Source organism: Myotis brandtii, unplaced genomic scaffold (genome assembly GCF_000412655.1).
Source record: "Myotis brandtii unplaced genomic scaffold, ASM41265v1 scaffold344, whole genome shotgun sequence".
Lineage (NCBI taxonomy): Eukaryota > Metazoa > Chordata > Mammalia > Chiroptera > Vespertilionidae > Myotis > Myotis brandtii.
In genome coordinates, this window is record NW_005363247.1 from 385501 (window position 1) to 393209 (window position 7709).

Genomic DNA, 7709 nt, shown 5'->3' on the forward strand with positions numbered 1-7709 from the left:
CTCTCCCTCCCTCCCTCCCTCCCTCCCCACAAAATACAAAAACAGAGACAGAATAACTGCAATATGCACTCCCATACAGAAAAATGGGGGAAGAAAAAATAGGCACAGAATAGTCACTGGTTGATTGCAATTCTGAATTCCTGCTGAAAGATATTGTCAGATACTTGATTAGGGGATATCTAGCTCCCAAGAAATTTTTCTCTGGGGCTTCTGGTTCCTCCCTCTGAGTCATTCTTCCTTTTGCATAAGAAACGACCCTGTATGTAGCCGGGCAGCTTTTGCGGCCAGTTTGCTGCCCATAGAAAACTGGGGCACTTGCTAGTTCTTCCTTTTGCATAAGAAAATGGGCAGCTTTTGCAGCCAGTTTGCTGCCCATAGAAAACTGGGGCACTTGCTATAAAGGCTCACATTGTCAAAGGGGTCATCACTAATGATGACTTTGGACTATTAAAGAAAAGCTGTAAATAAATAGAACTATGTCAGAATAAGGCATTTAGTGGGTATGGAAAAAAATTTGACCATTTCCATTTAAAAAGCAGTATAAACTTACAACAGTGTGAGTACAATGGCATGGCTTTTTTATTGGAATGTCCTTCCAATATATTTTTGTCACTTGAAAGACAAAAATAAAACTTTTTAAAAACATAATTTCTTTTTCTCAAGCAAATTGAAGTTATTTTTTTAGTGTTTTGCTATTTGTGTTTTTAATTATGAGAAATAATTAGTATAAATAAATGTTCAACATATAAGTTAATAAACATCTCTTTAATAAATAGAAAACAATACACTACAGATGTTTTCCTTATTTCTGTAAGTTTTTATTTCATTAGCAATGCCCAATCGACATGGAGATTAAAGAAGAGAGCTAAAGAAATACATGGTTACCAAAAAGTCTTTTCCAAAGAGACTAAACTGCTCTCTGACTTGGAGGGGAAATTATTTTGGAAGACAAGAAGGCAATTTCTCGTAGATTAAATAGAAAAGTCAATAACACTAATAAGTATAATATTTCCTGAAGTTTCGTGGCCTTTTCATTTGCTCCTCAGACTGGGGACACAAGAGAAATTAAAATGTCTTTGACAAGATATATAAATTTTTAATTTTTTCTTCCTTTTATATTTATAACCTAACAACTTTTATAATTAGTCTGTGAATGCCTCACTCACTAATAAATTTTAAACTTATGTGAAAGGATTCATTTGGGTGGTAGATTATCTTTATTTTTTAAGATGTAATTTATCAACTTAAGCTAATTAAACTCACAGTTGTCATGGATCTTATTCTTCTTGGAATTCAAATTAAGAATTTAATATGACATCTTTAATAGGTAATGAACATTTTGTGACATTTGTTTCTTCTAATTAGTCTATTAAAAATTATATAGAATTGCTTGTTGATTGGAGAATTCTTTGCTCTAACAGAATTGATTTACTTTGACCATTACATGATTTTTTTAGTTCAAAAAGTCACATCACAAATTACCTATGTCAACTATTTTATTCCCATGATACTTTTATTTTTTCATTGGTGTAGTCAAATCTTCATGTATTATTCATCTAACAGCCTATAACAGTGGCTAGACACAATTGAAGCACACTTGCAAACACACACTACATATATATGCTCTCAGGACAAGCTGTTGAGCATATGTGATTGATAAAAATTCCCATTGACATAATTATTTTAAGGAGTTTTTCCTTTAAACTCACCATCATGTGAATATAACCTGTTCATATGGCAAAGATATTTTTCTTTTATTTTGCATTCATGACTTTAAATGTCCTTCCTCCTTCTTTCCATTGATCTATTTCCTACCTATTCCTCAAGTGCCCTTTCTCCTGAAACTTTCCGTGATTGCCTTTCTGTGGTTTCTCTTTCAAGATTTTGAAATTGTGAAAAGAGAGACTTTCAGCAAATAGATGCAGGTGTGTGTGTGTGTGTGTGTGTGTGTGTGTGGTGTGTGTTATATATGGTACAACTTCTATTTTTAAAACAAACCACAGAAGTCATATATACTGACCAGCTGTGGGTAAGTCACCTTGAATCAGATTCCGCCCCGCTATTGGTTAAGCTTTAGAGCCACATGGTATAAAAAATGGCCACATGAAGAGGGGCTGTGGACCTGGCAACAGTCAACATTTTTTGTATGCTATCTCTTCCACTTATTTGTGTCTTTATATACCTAGACCAACCTAAAACCTTATCTCTCCCCTTAACCCATTAACTCCTTAATTCCTTAATTATTACCAGTATTAATACTGGTAATAATTGAGAGAGAGAGAGAGAGGGAGAGAGAGAGAGAGAGAGAGAGAGAGAGACACTATACACAATGCTCACTAGTTATGTTTCTATACTGACTTTAGGTCCAAAATCCAGATTAAGTCTCATCTATGTGTGAAATTCAACAGCATTGATGTTACTATTTGCAGTGAGGCATCTTGAAATACTAATTTTTATGTTTGCTTTTTTTCACTTGTATGAGAATCTTACCACCAGTGACTCAGAGGTACCCATATTACCTCAAAGAGAAATAGGACTGTTATAGTAAGCATGAATAGAGCAAGTAGTCATTGCAGAATGGAGGCTTGAAGAAAGTACAGCAGAGTTTATGCTGTAACAGTTGAACAGTATAAAATAATAGTGGAGAAAAAGAATACTTCACATGCATGTTGCATGTAAATAACCAGAGAAGATGGGTTTATCTGGGTTAAGAAGGAAGGCAAAGGGAGATAGAAAAGAGGAGCTGGGTGGGAAACACACACAGTTAGTCAGAGGGAGAGAAACTAGAAGGACTGACCTGGGGGCTGAATAGCCATGTGAAGAGAAGTGTCTTAGGGGGAGACTGCCCATCATCCTTAGTGGCCAGCAGCAGGGAGTCCTGTGGTGGTCAAGTCAACACACAGAGATGGCTTATCACCTGGATAGAGCAGGATGAGTCCGGTGGTAGGATGGGCCTTCCATCTATAGAAACCTACCCATTGCCCATGGAACTTCTAGCTTAAGAGTTCTGTCAGTGACCCAAGAATTTCCTGGGCCCTATCTGGACTGACATTCATAGATTTCTTGAGTTGACAAATGAGAGTCTTCGACACCCAGAGAGGTAGTAATTTTGAGAAAGAAGATCCCCAGCATTAATAATTGGGTAGTACTGGACAGTAGTATATCCTATCCCTGTTGAACATTAAACAACAGAATTTCTATAAAAATTTTATTTCTAAATTTCATTGCTTTATGAACCTAATTATAAAAGGTCAAATTGAGCATAGTTTTGTTGTCTTCATGTGCTTAAACTAATAAGAATGAAAATAACATTGCATAAAAATAAAAACCTCTTGAACTTTAATAGCAGCAAATGGCTTTGTTTATTTCCAAATCCTTTAGAACTAGAGACCACCTATGTAAGATAAATGAAAATATTCTACATTCAATGCCCAACATTTTTATTTTAAGTCTTTATAACCAGGAAAGTGCTCAACCATTATTTTTTTAATATTTCAGATTAGAATGAGTTTTCCAACAAGGATTGCAGTAAAAGTAAATCTGATATTTGTAGTCTCAATTTGTTTTTTTGTTTCTATGCTATCTCAAGATATGAGTTCTTGTTAACATTTCCTTCATCTGATTTCTTTCTTGTTCTTGGGACTTATGTTTGCTGGGGACTGTTTTTAGAACCCAGAACGTAATTCTGATTTTCTAAAATGCAGTTCTCCATTCAGATGCAATATATTTGTTTTTATCTGTTTGATTTTTTTTTTTACATGTTCACAATTTTTTGTTGGTTCAACAGAATTTTGTAGAATAAGCATGGTGCTCCTTTCCAATCTCATGGTTTCTGAATTGCATAATTTAACAAAATAAGGATTCTGATAAGTGGCACAAAGCCCACATTCCTAATAGAACCTTAAATACAATCAATTTATTTTTTTCATAAGCCAAAAGTAGGATATGATATTAAACTTTAGTCTTCTCCCAAAAATGTATCTGTATTTTCTATGGCTCAGTCTCTGAGTTGGGTATTTATTTATTTCATAGGCAACTACAATATGTTAAGATTTATTTTTTTCATAAGCCAAAAGTAGGATATGGATATTAAACTTTAGTCTTCTCCCAAAAATATATCTGTATTTTCTATGGCTCAGTCTCTGAGTTGGGTATTTATTTATTTCATAGGCAACTACAATATGTTAAACACCAAACTTCAATTATAAGCTGAAAATACTAGTAGAATGGTGAACAAAATATACTAAAGCCTGCAATCTCATACAGAAGACAGACTTTAATAAAATAATTATAAAATATTTCCACTTTACCCTGACCCACCTTCTCTCTCTCCTTCTTGGCTTTTCTGACTCCTCTCTATGGTTTCTTTCCTACCCAAAGACTTTCACAGGCTCTTTTTTTTCTACCACCTATTTCCTAGGCTTTTACATCCTGCTACTCTTACATCCTGCTACTTGGTTGGTGGTAGCCATTTGTTGATGGTTGTTTTAATTTGCATCTCTCTGATGATTAGTGACTTAGAGCATTTTTTTCATATGTCTCTTGGCCATCTGTATGTCCACTTTGGAGAAGTATCCATTTAGGTCATTTACCCATTTTTTAATTGGATTGTTTGTCTTCCTTTTGTTAAGTTGTATGAGTTCCTTACTAGTATATATTTTGGAATTTAACCCCTTGTCAGATGTATCATTGGCAAATATCTTCTCCCCTACAGTGTGCTCCTCTCACAGATTCTGCTGAATTTTACTTCCCACATGATTGGCCATTCTGTATTACTGCACCAACACCAACACTATCCTCATATTTCCAGTGAGGTTTAAAGGGTTATTATACTTTGTTGATGTGATAATGCTTTTTTTTTTACTCCCTCTGCAAGGAGCTAAAATTTACAGAATGAGCTCTTGGCAAGCAAGTCCTTTGGGAGAGGTATGGGACACGGCACCTGTAAGGCAGGACCAAGGGCTACCAGCAGACACGGTAACATTCCTGGTTACTTGTTTGCCAGAAACCATTATGCATAGTCTCCTGCCCAGATTACTGAGAGCATGTTGTACAGATCCTAAGGAATTGCCTACTTGTTCTGTATAACCTTAACTGTAGTGATCACAGTGTTAAATATTATGAAGTAGTCCTGGAGCTTTATTAATGAACCCATCAGCTAAATTACAGTAATCATTAAAACTGCCAGTGAGTGTCAAAATGTTTTGATTATCAAATTCAGAGAGATTAATCATTCTTTCAAATATGCTCTTCTAGCAACCTGATTTTTTTTTCTGGTCCAAAATGTCATTTAATACAACTTCTGTTTCTTTTATTGTGCAGGCTAGTAATTAAATGAAGGACACGTGGGTAGATTCAACCTTTTGGGGAATTTTATGAATGATTTAATGATCCATCCCTTAAGCATTAGAAGCTGAATGGCATTTATGATCAGTATTTGCAGAGAGCATCAGGGAATCGGTCAAAGTAGACGAACAAAGGTAAAGGTAGTTCAGACAGACACACATTTCAGAGGGCGAGAAGCTCCTGCCATCAAATCATCAATGGCATCGTGCCCAAAAGAAAAGAGAATTTTCAAAACAATATAAAATGATAAAAGTCAAAAGAGGTTTGATAAGTTGAAGAAGTAAGAAGATATTGACTGAGAGAGCAGGTTTTGTTATAAAATTGACAGGGACCTCAAGATACGTTTGACAATGATTGAATTGGGTTATATAAAGTGACACACACATCTTGCCGCCTTGCTTCTTTTTTTGATCAAAATTGAGACTTAGTAAATTGTATCAGTTTTATTTGCTTCTGACCCATCTCTCACAATGGCCATAAAATTTGCTACAGTTTTGCCCTTTATGGTGTTAAAATCTACCTTAAATCCTAATGATCAAAATCGCAAATTCTTCTCTAATTGCCTTCCTCGCTCACCTCGAATAAAAGAAGTGATATATTTAGTTAAAAATAATGTTTCTTAGCCATCTATGTTTGTCATTTTAAGAAGTTTTAATGAGGTCAATGAACTTATACAAAAATATGCTTAGAATTCAAAATGTGAATTCATTACAGTGATTCACCTGCTTTCTGATTTTAGAAATCAGGAGGTCAAAGACATACAAGGTTGGAAGATTTTGATCTGTTGACATTGGATAGGTAGGCAAAATTGACATTTTGATTCTGTACTTAGATGAGGAGACGCAGGCTGTCCTGACACACTCAAGATCTTCCCTGGAGGGTCTTTAGTGTTCTCTTTCATGTCAGTGAATACAACTAAGGTCGGTGCATTTCCCATTTCCCAGCCCTCTCCTTTTTCATCTTTTATTGTTTGCCTTGGACTATCGGTACACAGGACCAGGTGGGAGATGTTGGAGCACTAGTATTGACTATATTTCCTATGCTGTACTTTACATCCCCATGACTATTTTGTAACTACCAATTTGTATTTCTCAATCTCTTTACCTTTTTTTCACCCAGTCCCCCAAGTCCCCTCCCCTCTCAACCATCAGTCTGTTCTCTGTATCTATGAGTCTGTTTTAGTTTTGTTTTTTGTTTATACTGTTCTTTCTTTAGATTTCACATATAATTAAAATTACATAATATTTGTCTCTGTCTGACTTATTTCACTAAATATAATTCCCTCTAGGTCCATCCATGCTGTCACAGATGGTAATATTTCATTCTTTTTTAATATTATGGGTAATATTCTATGATATGTATATACCACAGCTTTTCTATCTACTCATCTACTGATAGGCATTTGGGTTGCTTCCATAACTTGGCTATTGTAAATAATGCTGCAATGAACATAGTGTTGCATATATTCTTTCGAATTAATGTTTTGGGTTTCTTCAGATATATACCCAGAAATTGAATCACTAGATGATAAGTCAGTTCCATTTTTAATATTTTGAGAAAACTCTTTACTGTTTTCATATATATACTAGTAGAAATGAAAAGAGTTCATGGAGCCAGATTAGCAGAGAGTCCTCAATAACTACACCTATAAAACTTGAAATATCATATCTAAAGGGAAAAGAAAGAAAAACATTTTTACATGCAATTGGCTGATATTTATTTAGTTATGGATTCAATGCTCTCAAAATATACAGTTACATCATATATGCTATATAATTTGTTGTTCAAACCATGAAACATTTTCTAGGACAAAGGCTAATCCAGAGAGAATTCTTGGACAACAGGCATAAATTGGAACTATTATGGGAAAACCTTAGGGTGTACACATAAGATCTGAGTATATAATAAAAAATAAATACCACAAAAACAGATTTTAAATCCCTACAGTGGACAAAACTGCAAAGCAATCTGAATAATCATAACTAATTTATATTTCATTGTTACTATGTCCCAGATTCTCATTTAATCCTGGCATTAGCTTCATAAAGTAAGGAGTCATTTTACCAATTGGCAAATTATGGCCCAAAGGGGCTAAAATTTTCATTAAAGTCACAGAGTTGTATAACAAAGAATGAGGATTAAGATGCACACAGTCTTCATTCAAAGCTCATATTCTGATTAACAACATAGGCTTATCTAGCTCTACACCAAATATTGAATATTAAGTATAATAATATATTCAATCATATAGCATAATGAACTAAATAAGTATTCAAAATTTCAAGTACAAGCCTCATTTTTAAAGATAATGACTATATTTTTGTCACATTACAAAAGTGGCTAGTCTAACCACTAAGAAAAAG